This window comes from Artemia franciscana, chromosome 11, assembly GCF_032884065.1.
Source record: "Artemia franciscana chromosome 11, ASM3288406v1, whole genome shotgun sequence".
NCBI lineage: Eukaryota > Metazoa > Arthropoda > Branchiopoda > Anostraca > Artemiidae > Artemia > Artemia franciscana.
In genome coordinates, this window is record NC_088873.1 from 19,244,506 (window position 1) to 19,255,160 (window position 10,655).

Consider the following 10,655-nt stretch of genomic DNA (forward strand, 5'->3'; position numbering starts at 1 on the left):
TAAAGTCACAACCTAGAAACCTGACTGTGTAATCTGGGTAGAAAGCTGGAGCTGTTCTTGTGTTTTGGATCTCTGCTTATTTCTCCTTCCCTTTTCTCGACAGATAAATCTTTCCGGTTTAGCCCCCTAGTGAAGTCAGGATGGATCTTTGATAAATAGACCTTACCACAGCTGTAACTAAGACTAGCCTTGACTCGGCATTGCACTGGATTCTGGGTGGCTGAGTAAAGCGATGTGCTCGCAGTTACAAAACCCTCACCATCATTAATTCCTTGAATATTTCTATACTTATGCATAAATTATACAAGGAAAAAGAAACATCGGGCAAACTTTACTTATGCCTTTCCAAACATTTCTAAAGTACAAAGCAACGACTGTTTTTTTTTGTATTTTTACTATTGTTTACCTGATAAATTTGACATATTACACTGGTACTACGACACAAATAAGTGCATTAGATAATTGAAACAAACTTCAACTGTTTTCCAATAAAACACCAAAGATGAATCAAAAAATTGTACGTAAAATGTTCAATCCCACTCATCATCCTCTTCAGCTGAATCACTAGAATCTCCATCATCGGAATCTGATTGGATGACACGGCTTCTTTCCGCTAATGCTCGAGCCAATGCTCCAGCTAAACCGGCATTCTCATCCATGCTAGACTTGGAAGAACTATCAGTTTGCTATAAGAGAAATACGTGAAACAATCAAAGTAAAAAAACAAATTTCGAGCAAAAACGTTTTTGAAAGAATGCTACAGGCCTTTACAAAAATTTTAGTTCGATGCTAAAAATCGACTATGAATATTCTAGAAGAAACAGATAATGCTAAAATCTAAACAAAAACATCAGGAGTTAGGGTGGAGAAGAAGCATAATTTTACAGAATTTCCACAAATTGAATAGATTGCTGACAAAAAAACAACAACTCCTTGATTTTCTTTTCAATTTCACTATAGACAAGAGTACTTAATAGTACATCTATCATCATTTCCTTTACAGAACTGAAAAAGAAACTTTAGGAGTGAGCTATTTGTAACAGCCATTCCAGTTTTTCTTCAGGGACAAGGTAAGGACCCTATGAATTATATTAGAGGCTATGAAAGATGTCAAAAACATTTTTTGGTATACCCATGTTTTTACCCCATTAGAAAATTCCCTTTTGACAAGTATTTTATAAGATACAATTAATTTATTTTACGCGAATGTAGACATCCAAAAAAGAAAAAGAATCAAAGTAAGGAAAAAGCAAAGAGTATGGTAACTTACAGGAGTAGAAACTGGCGCTAGTGTCAACAAATAATCACAAATACCATCTAACATTTGGCGTCGCTTTGCATTTTCAAGCTCTGTATTCGTTTTCCTATCATAAATTGAGATATAACGCTTATTATAACATCAGTTTTATAATTACATCAACTGAACCAATTTTTCTTTTTATTACACTGAAAAAAAGGCAAAGAAACACCCAAAACTAAATGGCGTGGACGTTTTTTGTCGATACTAGCGCCATTTTTCACCCTTATAAGGTATCCATTTCTTGGGAAAAAGAACAGAAACGAACTGGAAAAAAAAATCAGCTTCTCAACATTACAAGATAAACAGCTAATCGAAAGAACGTTCGTAAATAATGCTAAATGGCAGGAAATTTAAAATCTACGAGGTTTTCAATTGAGTCGAGTTTCAAAGCAGGCTAAAAAAAACAAAAAATTTGAACCAAAAACACACTGTGGATGTGTGTTTGATGTGTGTGAACCAAAAACAGCAAACACAGAGCATGTCAAAATCTTTTTCATAATTATAAACACCATGAAAAGGGCACCATGTATTTGAAAGCTAGTTAATCAGAGTATAATAATACATAATGACAGTAAACATGTAAAATATATGACACAAAAGAAAAATGCAGAAAAAAGGCTCTAGCTCTGAAAATCAAGTAGACTGGTGAAGTCTGTTTAACTTTATCCCTCCTCAAATGATTCTTATTCAAACCACTGAACAGATAGCCATTCACTTTTTTAACTATAATAATTTTTGAGTGTCTACTCCTTTGCCATTACTCTATGGAGCAAATTCGGGTAGTATACAAAGTACACAAACTGTAAAAGATTAACTTTTGAGACATAGGCTTCTAAACTTACCGGAACCAAGAGGTTAGAAAATATGCTTACAAATTCAGTTATAAAAAATATGGCTAAAACATGGTTATAGTTTCGTCAGATTGCAGAAAAATTTGAGACAAATGAACCAAGACTATTCACTCTGGGTTTGCATCACTGAAGCTATAAAACAAAACCATATATTTCAAAGCACTTCAACAACCGGTTAAATATTTCAGCAAAACCACGGAACAGAATTCAAATCATGAGCGACACAATACAAGAGAGATGAAAGATACGATGTCAGGCAGAACAAACAATTATCTTAAGTATCAATTGGATTATCAATAGAAAAATTTCGGAGGGCTACTAGAACCAGCCATTTATCAATATATTCATTTACGAATACACTTATTTATTCATTTTAAGATTTATTTTAACTGAAGTTATCAATGCAGAGAAAACTAAATGGAACTTAAAAATATTGTACTAGAGCCCTCCCTCTGCTCCTAGCGGCTGTTTAGTTGATTGTGAGATGACTTGGAGTATCTGCTCTAGCATAGACTCCTTCCTCTGTCACTATCTCTGAAAGTATAATGCTACTTGCCTGGCCACATAGTAGTTAATAATGGTAGATGGTAATAAGATTACCTAATCTATTAATGATAGGTATTGACTTTGTTTAAACGATGATTTTGACAGGACCTGTGTCTGTCATCATCAAGTTAAAATTCAAATCTCTTGCCAGAAAATAAAATCACTAAATAAAATAAAACAAAAATCACTGAAAAACACGAATGAGCCAAACCTGGAATCATTCAGAACACAAAAGTTGGAAAGGTATTTGGCTAGTAATTTAATATCCATAACTCTCAGCAGCAAATATATAATAAGAAATACCAAAGAACTAGTTAAAAGGCTAAAAAGCATCAACATATGCAACATGAGCAGTTTTGATGTTGTATCTCTGTTTACCAGCATACCCTTGCCCCGACCTATACCAGCTTTACAATCAGCTGTAGAAAATGATAATTCTTGGAAAGAATTGACTAGCTTAGACACCAAAGACATAATTATTCTCACGTCTTCATGTCTGAGCAATGCTTACTTCACTTTTACGCATCAAACTTATAAACAGAATTGAGACATACCAATGGGATCAGCCTTGACACCAGTTCTCATAGAGTTGTTTCTAAAGTATATTGAAAAATTATACCTTCAAGCAGGATTTCAAGTATTTCCAACTCTACAAGAGATATGTGGATGATTGTTTAATAATTTGAAAAGGGACAAAAGACATAATATAAGATCCTTTCTCAGTATTTTCAACCAGCAGGAACCAGATTTAAAGTTCACCATTGAACTTGAAACTAACCACAATTTACCATTCTTAGATGTTCTTAATACCAAATGGGATACCACCCCATAGTAAAAAATTGTGCGGTGTATTCCTTGGTTGATAGAACGCTTGTAGTGTGTTCCTCTGATTTTGAGCTGAAGACTGAACTTGATCATATAAAAGACGTTCTGATAGGTAATGGATACCCCAAACAAGTCATTGATAAGGTTATTGCCAGTATAATGATATCCAGAAAAACCAAGAGCACTGCCCTTAAGAGTGAAGAAAATAAACTTTTTGTCGTTACCTTATATTAAGGGCATCACTGACATTTTAAGCTCCAAACTTGCTATGCTTGGCTTTAATGTGTTTTTTCCCTCTGGAATGACTATCTCCTCCTTCTTGAAAGGCAAGGATAAGATTACTTCAGATCCAACAGGGGGATGTAAGATTACAAGCAGTTGCAGTGATACCTATGTAGGTCGTACCATGAGATCTCTACATCACCGATTTAAAGAAGCTTAAGAAGGAAAATAATTTTTCTGCACTGGTCCGTCACATTTTTGAAAACCCTTCTCACTCCAGTAAGTTTGACCAGGCCCAACTTATTGCTATTGTTCCACACATCTTAAAGCAGAAAATCAGAGAAGCTCTGGAAATCGCTAAAAACAAACCAGCCATCAATAAAGACAATGGTAAATTCTGTATTAGCGACATTTTGGAACCTATGACCCATAGACTGAAAACTCACAAAACACTCCTCCCCCCTCCTACAGCCCCCCCCCCTTTTGGGATCTACTAAGAAAGCGGCCATCAATGCCCCTACCAAAATTCTGGCCATGTTACAACAATAATTCCAGGTTCGGCTCATTATTAGTGTTTTCCAGTGATTTTAGATTTATTTTATATAGTAATTTTATTTTCTGGTAAGAGATTTGAATTTGAACCTGTGATGACAGACAGAGGTCCCTTCGAAATTACTGTTTAAACAAAATCAAGACCTGACATCCATAGCTTAAGTAAGCTTGCCATCTACCATTATCTATATACATAAAAATAAGTTGTCTGTGGATGTGTCTGTCAGGTGACGTCATGTTTGTGTGTTGACTGACGTCATGTTTGTTGATTGACGAAATTACACACCGGGAAACCGGGACACAAATGACGACCGGGACATAGAGAATATAAATGACGACCGGGACACTCAAAGAGAAAACGACCGGGACACAAGGAATGTTCGATTAGCAATCACCATCAACAAAGCACCGGGACACAAATGACGACCGGGACACAGGGAATATAAATGACGACCAGGACACTCAAAGAGAAATTACAGACCGGGACACCAGAACACAAATGACGACCGAGACAAAAATGACGACCGGGACACCGCAACACAGGGAATATAAATGACGACCGCGACACTCAAAGAGAAATTACAGACTGGGACACCGGGACACAAATGACGACCGGGACACAGGGAAACAACAACAACGGGGACGCCGGGGGCACAGGGGGATATATAAATGATGACAGGGACAAAGGGAATGTTCGATTAGCAATCACCTTCAACAAAGCTCAAGGGCAATCATAAGAATTATGAGGTATAGATCTGAATACAGATTGTTTTTCCCATGGACAATTATATGTTGCATGTTCACGAGTCGGTAAACCTGACAATCTATTTATATGCACAGACAATGGGACAGCCAAGAATGTTGTACATTCTCAAGTTTTACGTAGTTAAAAATATATATATATATATATATATATATATATATATATATATATATATATATATATATATATATATATATATATATCTATATTCACAGGTGGGACACAGGGACACAACTACAATGGCACGTAACTAATATGGCGCGTAACGACTTGCGCGCGCAGGGGGGCGCGAAGCGCCACCCCAACAGCTAGTTATGTATAAGAGTTAGGTTGTCCTCAAAAATACCTTATAGTAGTGTTAGAGGGGACCTTTGACGAGTCTGGCTAACCACAATCGAGACTGCAAACGGTGCTGCAGGGTGACCTTGAGAAGTGGCAGTCGTCGGGAAAATCATAGCCTAGTAAACGACACAGCATTGCACTGGATTCCTGTAAACGGACAATTTTTCTAGTTTTATTTCTTTTGGGGGGTTGGGCTCTTTTGGGCTTCATTACTGTACAATATTTGGAGGCATGAATATATAATGAGTCGGAGGTAATAAGCTTGAGATTGCTTGTGGAAGACACCGACTTTACTTGATAGAAAAGCATTGTTAAGTATGGAAAACCATCTAGTGACCAAGATGGACCTAGGATTGTACAAAGCCTATATTCAACTGGATGTCCCAGGGACTTCTTGCTGCCAGGTTTGAACCCGGCTCATGCGCTTTATCTAGACTTGAAAAGATGCATTAATCCTAGGTCTGCATTGGTGGGACCCATTGATATTTCAGAGGCCTTGACAGTTTCAAATACAATTTAGAACGTTACAACGCTCAAAAATGCTAACGTATTGATATTTTAACTGACGAACTCGGAGTTTTGAACTGGACTTGTTACCAGTTTCAGAAACTTATATCCAAGGGGTAGGATGCGGCACTAGATCCTTAAAGTCCAAACCGGCGCTGCTGATCTCCGTTTCACGGCCCTTCAGCCAGGAAGTACAATGGGGGGGCAGCTATAGTCGGAGGCATATCAAAATGAAATTAAGTGAGGAAACATGAAATAGAACTTGTAAACTCAGGCAGAAACAATGGGATCCATAGACAGGGAATACAACCCATGAAGAATAAGTAAGCTGCTAAGTCTTGCTTAGATTAGAAAAGTATTAATAATAGAATTCTAGCTGTTCATTTTACGACTAAAAAAGGAAAGTTATCCATTATAGTAGTATATACACCTATAGGACCGACTAATGGCAATAACGATGACTCAGAGGATCCTGGGTAGAAACATATTATTTTTATTAGGGAATTTTGATGCCCATGTTGATAGGAGTAGGAATAGATGATGAGCTAAATGATGTAGATTTGGTGTAGAAAAGGATAATAGCTACGGTTATAGACTGCTGCTGCAATTTTGTGGGTATAACAATATAGTTATAACCAATACAGCATTTGGCCAGAACATGGCCCATACGTTAAGATGATATTCACATGACGATAAGACGGCCAACCTTATGAACAATGTTATTGTAAATCGAAGACAGGCAGGGTTGAAACAAGATACTAGGAATTAGGTGTGCTTTTGTCGGTGTTAAAAGGAAGTTGAGACTTCAGTACACTCCAGAATGAGAATCTGAGAGAAACTTTCAATGAACAGTTGAACATGAAACAGGAGAATGTAAAATTTGACAATTTTGAAGATGGATGGAATAGTTTTAGGAAAATAGTTTGCGAAGTAGCAGATGATTTCTTAGTGAGGAAAGTTTGAAACGCAGTTAGGAATATTAGTGAAAACGCTTTAAGTTTGGTAAAAAAAAAAAAAAAAAGTGGGAGAGACTTGTATAAGAAGTATTCGACCCATAGATCATATGAAAATAAGCGGGCTGTAAAGAAAGTATAAAAAGCACTCAATATGAATTATGGAGGTGCGAATAGTAAAACATTTTATTGGAATGTTCAAAAACTGAGAAGGAGTAGTAAATCTGGACTTCTTCCAGTTAAAGATGGGAACAGCGCCTCAAGTAGAGATAAGAAAATTGTTAAAGAAAGGCGGACAGAATAGTCTGAGAATGTGCTAAACCATTAAAAAAGTTACACCAAATAATATAGAAAAGAATGAACATTTTTGGACAAGTTGGAAGTGAAGGAAAGTTTAATTTGCGATGTAGGTTAAGAGATAATACTAAAAGGATCAAAAAGAATAAGGCTTTAGGTGCTGAGAGTATGGATTCCTAGGACTTTATTGACAAAAGGCTTGATGTAACTAGGACAGGTTTTGCGCATGAAGGATGACAGATTGCCAAACGCAGACAGATATCCAATTAAACAGATAGGTCGAAAAACCGGTCATACCATATGGGGCAGGAAGACGTCGTAAGAAAGGATTTAAAGGAAATATGGACTTCTTATGAGGCTAAAGAGAGAAGCTTTGAATCGACTGGGATGGGAGAGGAACGTGCACAGCTATGTTGGTCTTAGGCATCTTGGTGCCCCAGTGAGCTGTCAGTAGTAGTAGTAGCAAGAATTCCAAATTATATTAGTGAGAGGGTTTTGGAATGTGTGATTTGTAGCTTCGCAAATCTTTCACAAATTTTCGTAAGTTTCTACTTCAAAAATTGACTTTTAGTTTCAGGAAATAAATCCATAATCCTATCCAGAATCTTTATCTTGTCAAATTCATATTCTTGAAGTTTGGGACACAGAGCCATTTTATAATTTTTTTTTTTCAGTTTGATCTAACAAGAGAAAATACTTACAGGAACAGATTTAAGTTCCACTCCTGTTCGGATTTGATCAAGCAGGTCTCCTCTAGAATCAACTGAACCTTTCCTGGGAGCATCGACTTTCTAAAAAACAAAAAAAAAGCAAAAAAGTTTAAAGTAAATTTCAGAAAATTAATGGCCAGGATACATCTTCAAACAAATTATAGAATTCGCTTAAAATCACCAAAAAACTTACAAGGAACAATCCATTGATGGGCTTCGAATCATCTAATTAAGAGACATATAAGCGAATAATCCAATACAATTCGCAATATGTAATTTTTAGGGGTAGGGTAACTATTGCTTCTAAGCTTCTCTTAGAGAAAAGATGATTATTAAAACTGTTTTTTTTTTTTTTTATTTATACGTGAATGTAATACGAAAGATAACCATGTGCGAAGACAGCAAAATTATGTTAAAAGGTGCATTAGTATGCATAAAATTGAATATGTTAGTTCATCGCTTCAATGGCTTAAAGTAATACAAACAGGTGGATATACTAAATGAACCAGAAAAAAAAGAATTCGAAGTACTAAAAGAGTCATCATAGTCAGGCGAAAAGAAATGTCTCACAGTAGAATCCCACGTAAAATGACGAGTCAATAGTGTACAAAAGATTCCAATGTCAAATCATAATTCTATTGAAATCAAATTCAACTGAAAATCAAATTTGTCGAACAAATTAAAGTGCAAAAAGCAACATTACGAGTTACAGAATAACTGGTTGCCTTTTTTTACGTGTTTTGCTAGAATAAAAATAACAAATATGCAATCATTGTTTTCTGAAAAAGTTTTTCGCAAAAAGTATCAAAAACCATCTGTGAAAACGCAAAGACAGTTGGAAAGGTTCAGAAAGAGTGAATTTATTATTCTTTGATTAGAATTAATTATAATTTTACCGGTAGTACTAAAAGTTTTACTTTTAGAAATAATTAAAAAGATGAATTGATTGAATTTAAAAAAAATTGTCAAACTGATGGAGTTGCTTACCTTGCAACAGGCGGGAATGAACCTCAGGCCCGAAAGTTTTCAGACGTGGCTTCATCCACTACGCTGTTCGGATATTCAGAATATATGTGAAATGCATAAAAGAAACAAGTAATTTGTCTTTCAGAAAAATGTCATCGTACTTCAGAGAAGTAACAAAAACTGCAACCAAGATGTTACCCTTTAATTTCACATTTAAAATAACGAAAATTCTGCTATTTTGATACTATTTTTTAATTTCCGTTTATTAGAGTTTTGACCTCAAAATTAAGTTTTAAAATGCTATGCTGAAAGGATATATGAGTGCGGTATTCTATAAAACTCCGTTGTTACATTTTCAAAAATGGGTTTAACTTATACCCTAACTGAATACATAGCAACCGAAACACGCAATGAAAGTTTTGATAATATTTGTTTCCTGAGATATATAGTCACAAATCCGAGTTAATGAGTTGTTTTTAGTTTTCTTAGTAGCGACTGTAACGAACCAATGATCGTAATATTGAAGGAGACTCATTCAAATAATAACTTCTATTCCTGAAACTTCTATAAATAAGTTTTATTGCCCTAACTAAGTAATAGAAGAGGAAGTTCGCTAGCGCAAATCCATATTCTACCATTTTATGCTCAAAAGCGGTGATTTCGCCGCCTGGAAAAAAAATTCCCTGTTTACAAGGACATACTGTCAAAGGATGGCCCATGAGCCCCTATAGATACACACAGGACACAAAAAATGGTTATTAAAGACGATTGCCAGTAAGCATAAATACCCTATACGAACTCGTTCCTAAAAGAGGAAACGTTGCAACCTGAAAATTCGTCTTTTGAAATTCTGGGTGATTATACTGAACCAATGACTGTGGAAAATACAGAGAGGACTGAGAAATTTTTTCTAATATCTTATGCCTTATTGGAATAAGAGGGGTTTAATGCCTTAAGAGAGGTAATACAGAGGGTTTTAAACCCTTATTTAAGAATTGTAATTCAGAGGTCTAATGTCTTATTTAAGAAGCAAACAAGTTTGCAGCTCAAGTTTGCCTTACGGGGGAGACTATATTAAAGTGTTATTTTGAGAATCCATTGATAGAATAGATTGATTGATTGATTGAATTAACCACCATTTACAGCCATTACTTTCGGCCATTAACAAGGTTGCGGCTGTAAGGCCAAAAAGTCATAAGATATACTTAATATGTCAAAAAATTCAATGATAAAGTTTACCAGTTTCCGATGTGGTATACTTCCACATGGCCGGCGATTTTTTCACAAGAGCATTATTGTCAAGCCTACAACATCTTTATAACAAACAAGTAATAACGGATAAAAGCTTATGAAAACCTTTTTTTTGAAGCAAATACTCTTGAATGAGCACATTCATTCTTGAAGTGGCAAGATGAAGACTAGACAGTTAACAATTTGCAATATTCTCAAATAACACAGGTTGACCTTAAGTACAAAGAACAAGGGAGGTTGAAGGAGCAAAAGTTCCAAGTATATTTAGGATAAGTTTTCCTCATTTTAAGTTTCACCATGACTTTACTTTTGCATAAAACTTACCTTTTCATTTATCTAATATGGTTTAAAGGGGTATTTTTCACCTGTCAAGGTAGATTCGATGCTAAGCGTTTTACTATATTATTTTTTTCTACAGCAATTGAATAATCAAAATAGCGGAAAATTCAAAATCAATTTCTTGTCTTTATTCTACCAGCTCAGCCCAAGTTTTTGATGGAATACAGCTGCCATCCCCAGCACCGAATAGGAATATCCACAATAAAAATTAAGCATTAGCCCTGTGTCCCA

At 35.5% G+C, this 10,655-nt stretch overlaps 1 long non-coding RNA gene across 1 annotated transcript; it reads right to left on the reverse strand.

The window, feature by feature from the left end:
* Nucleotides 1-372: 372 nt before the first annotated feature.
* Nucleotides 373-10,655, reverse strand: LOC136032925 (uncharacterized). Its single transcript, XR_010618810.1, has 2 exons — nucleotides 7,860-10,655; nucleotides 373-686 (listed from the first exon to the last, which is right to left on the reverse strand). It is a non-coding gene; the product is annotated as an uncharacterized LOC136032925 (long non-coding RNA).